Below are 4,355 nucleotides of genomic sequence, written 5' to 3' on the forward strand. Positions count from 1 at the left end.
CTTATTGGTGTTCACATATATATTTCTTGTTATTTCTCTATTTTGAAACCTATGGTGAGTGGTCTTTATAAAGACCATAATCCAAATGGATGAATATTAGTTATACAAGTGAAACACTTTGCATAAATTCCTCATGAAAATGAGCTGTGGGTGTCATGCAAACCATTCATGGAATAGAATTCTCTTCTTCATTAAAATGTAGTTGATAAGCCAGATGGGTCCTTGATAGGCGGGATGAACATTTGCATCTGAATCTCTCAAAGTCCTAGAATTTAGTGCTGAGTTAGTCTCTGTCTTACAGAGGAGTGTATTTGCTGCAGAGACCTTGGTTCAGTAGAATAAACTTGTTTTCTTTGTCATAAAACGCTTAATGTCATTAATTCTCTGTGTCTGTCACAGAATTATGTTTGCTAATTGATATTTTTATTTTTGTTTATTAAATAAGGGATGATATTTAAAATTTATCTAATCATTGCATGAAAGGTTTATCCATTTATACATTTCTAGTGTATGGGGCTCCTACTCTTCTGACATTGTTTTCAACTAATAATTTCTGCAGCACCTCAGGTAATAAAGTATAAGAGGGAGTTAGTGCCCTCAAATTGCTTACAATCAAGCCACAGAGGTGAAATTGTATTTGATGAAATGATAGCAATAAAATTCAGCCACAAAGATTCTTTGGGGAAAGCGTATTCTGGGACACCAAGTTTTTAATTTGACAAGAGGTAACAAAATATTTAACTTCTAACTATTTGGATACTAAAAAATTATAAAATATCACCTTTTTTCTTATAAATAGAATGTACTGAACACATTTCAATTTCTTCAATAAGTCAAGATTAAAACATTAAAATAACATAAGATGTAAAGCTGTATCTTGTATTATTTGTGAATTTTAGCAGTTCCATCCATAAATACCTGGTATTTTGAGGATAACTAAGAGAAAAGCATGTCCTCTACATGTTTAAAGAATCTGTTAGTCTGTTTATGTAGTATCTTTTTTCAATGTCTATTTATTTAAATCCATTACTCTATAAATCACTATTATAACTCCAGTGCTATTTCTAGGACAGAATGACAGTACACAAAAAGAGCTGTTAGAATCCATATTTCTGGGAAAGCCCTGAAAACTACCACTGTTAGCTAATTTGAAAGAATTGTGACATAAAAGGCAAAAACTTTATATTCATTATGAACATTTATTCTATGATAATACTGTTAAGATGTTTTATTCTGTTTGTTAATATTTTAAATAAACCCAAACTATTTTAAATTTTGTGTTCATGCCTGCATGCATTACGTGAATGTGTGTGTGTAGTACATGAGAACTTATCATTGATAAGCTTACAATCTTTACAATCTTTCCTTGTCTTCCTACTTGCCTCACTCGAATTTCTTAGCTCCTACTCGGCTTGGTCTGCCATAGGCTGGGAGGCTTAAACAATGGAATTTTATTTTCTCACAGTTCTGGAGGCTGGAAAGTTCAAGATCAAAGTCCTAGCAGGGCTCAGTTTCTGGTGAGGGCCCTCTTCCTGGCTGGCAGAGAAGAGTGAGTGAGCTCTTGGGTCTCTTATTAAAAGGACACTGATCCTATTAAATTAGGGTCCCATCCCTATGAACCTCATTTAGCCTTATTAGTTCCTTACTCCAAATAGTCACATTGAGCGTTAGGGTTTTAATGTATGAATTCTTGGGGAACATAATTCAGTCCTTATCTCCACCCTTGCATTTTGCTTCTAATTAAGCTTCTTTGGGTTTAGAAATCTCATTTATTCACTAATTCGCTATTTCATCCATTCACTTATTTAGTAACTATTTATTGTCTCCCATGTGTTAGTATGCATATTAGAATTTTGTTTTAGAAATGTTTTTATTTATTTATTTACTAATTTACTTTAGAGACAGGGTCTCACCCTATTGCTCAGATTGGAGTGCAGTGGCTCAGTATAGCAGTGGCTCACTGTAACTTCAAACTCCTGGGTGGCTCAAGCAATCCTCCTGCCTCAGCCTCCCAAAGAGCTGGGGCTGGGATTATAGGCATGGGCCACCACACCTGGCTTAGAATTTTGTATAAAGCAAAAAAAAAAAAAAAAAAAAAAAGAGCTTCAGACAAGATTCTAAAGAATTTTATTACAAATAAAAATGTACTAGTTTTAGTGTATGAGATTTGTGATTTCTCTGGACTATTTAGATGTCTTTTATTCCCATCTCATTTTGAGGTGTGTTATAGCTATGTGATAAACTATTGAGAGTTAAGTGTCAAAGGAGTTCAGGGAAAGGAAAGTAATCAGTATGGATTACAACAGCTGGAAAAAAGTTTATGGAAAAAAATGAGTTCACTGGCTCACATGAGCTAATAAAATTATAATTATATAAAAATATTCATGATAAAAAATGGTCATGTTGGGAATTTTCTCACTTATGAAACTGGAAGATTTCAGACAAGATGGTAAATACTTGCCATCAAATAAAGGGTTTCACAAATTATCTGTCCTAATTAAATAAATTTAATGACCATATGTGATGACATAAATGATGAAATCACTTTGTCCCATAAGCTACTTAATGGTGATTCATCATGGAGGCTTCGTTCTGCCACTTACATGAGCTTGGATTTGCACTTGTCAGACTGTAGTTGTCTGTGTTAAGGAGTGCATTTAGTTGTTGGTTCTACAGATTGCTAGTAAGGACTAGGACAAAGTTTTTTCAAAATTTGTACCCCAACTACATTTACACATATACACAAACATGCACGTATATAAAAGAAAGAAACAGAAGTTTCACAAACGTCCTAGTTGCAATATGCTCTCATATTTTCTGTTCAATTTTTCTTTTAAATAGGTGGTTATGACCCATTAAATAGATTGTATGAATCATTTATATGCTGTAATCTTCATCTTGAAAAAAGGCTAATCTAAGAGGGTATGAGTCAAGGGAAGAAGGCATGATAGGTACTAAATTTAGTCATTTGTAGTGAATATTTGTCCTTGTTGGTTGTCCAACAGCTATTTTCATTTTTAACTATGCTCTGATTTTATTTGGAGATTGCCCCTCTTCTTCTATGGGTATTCATGATGCACAGTTATTGCCAATTGCCAACCTGTCACATTAATAGCTAAGGGGAAATCACATGATCTAAGCTTGGCCTATGGGATGTTATCTCTTTAGAGACTAAAGGGTCATAGAGTAATTGAAGAAATGGTCAGAGCCTATTGATCTCAGCAACAGCATCCTCTGTTTTCCTATTTCTCATGGCTCCCTGTGTTCTGGCCAACCATACCTGGCCTTCCAGACTTGTCCTATTGATCTTAGAGCAGCCCACTCCACCAAATGCTTAAAAAACCATCTCTTTTGCTTTAGTCTAATAACATGTATTTTAGTTAATTTAGGTGGAGCAAAGTTCTGTTGCTGATAATCAAGAAACTTAACTGATTCAATAGTTAAAAAAACTACTGATAAGGTTGATATAATCTAACCACTAGACTGTCTTCTTTTTTTTTTTTTTTTTTTGAGACAGAGTCTTGCTTTGTTGCACAGGCTAGAATGAGTGCCATAGCATCAGTCTAGCTCACAGCAACCTCAAACTCCTGGGCTCAAGCAATCCTCCTGCCTCAGCCTCCTGAGTAGCTGGGACTACAGGCATGCGCCGCCATGCCCGGCTAATTTTTTTCTATATATATTAGTTGGCCAATTAATGTCTTTCTATTTATAGTAGAGATGGTGTCTCACTCTTGCTCAGGCTGGTTTCGAACTCCTGACCTCGAGCAATCCGCCCGCCTCGGCCTCCCAGAGTGCTAGGATTACAGGCATGAGCCACCACGCCCGGCCTTAGACTGTCTTCTTATTGCACTTGTTATGGAGAGGGAAGAGTGAGTAAAAGAGAAGTTGGAAACAAAGTAATTTGATATGCATATATTACTTCATGGATGGCACCAATATGTAGCAGCATTTCAAAATGCATCATGTTTTACCTGTATTCTAATTATAAATGACAAATGGCTAGATGGCTAGTTGAAATTGACTAGGTTATTCAAAGGATTAAGGGCCAAGATACAGTTATTTCACTTATATAAACATTTCTTTTCTTAATGGTTGTTTTGATTATCTCACCTCTTTTTATTTTGTCTTGCTAAGTACAGTTGGACCAGGTTTTTATATGTAGATAAATTTTGTACTCAGGAGAAAGGCATAGAAACTACCAGTTTGAACATAACTAATAATAAAATGAGTTGATGCTTTTAGGTGAATGGTATTCAAGAATTTCAGAGTACCTACTCTTACTATATTTATAATTGATATAATTGTTTTTATATTTCAAAATATTAAGGGGGTACAAATGTTTTTTACATGAATAC

Source organism: Microcebus murinus, chromosome 11 (genome assembly GCF_040939455.1).
Source record: "Microcebus murinus isolate Inina chromosome 11, M.murinus_Inina_mat1.0, whole genome shotgun sequence".
In the NCBI taxonomy this organism is placed as follows: domain Eukaryota; kingdom Metazoa; phylum Chordata; class Mammalia; order Primates; family Cheirogaleidae; genus Microcebus; species Microcebus murinus.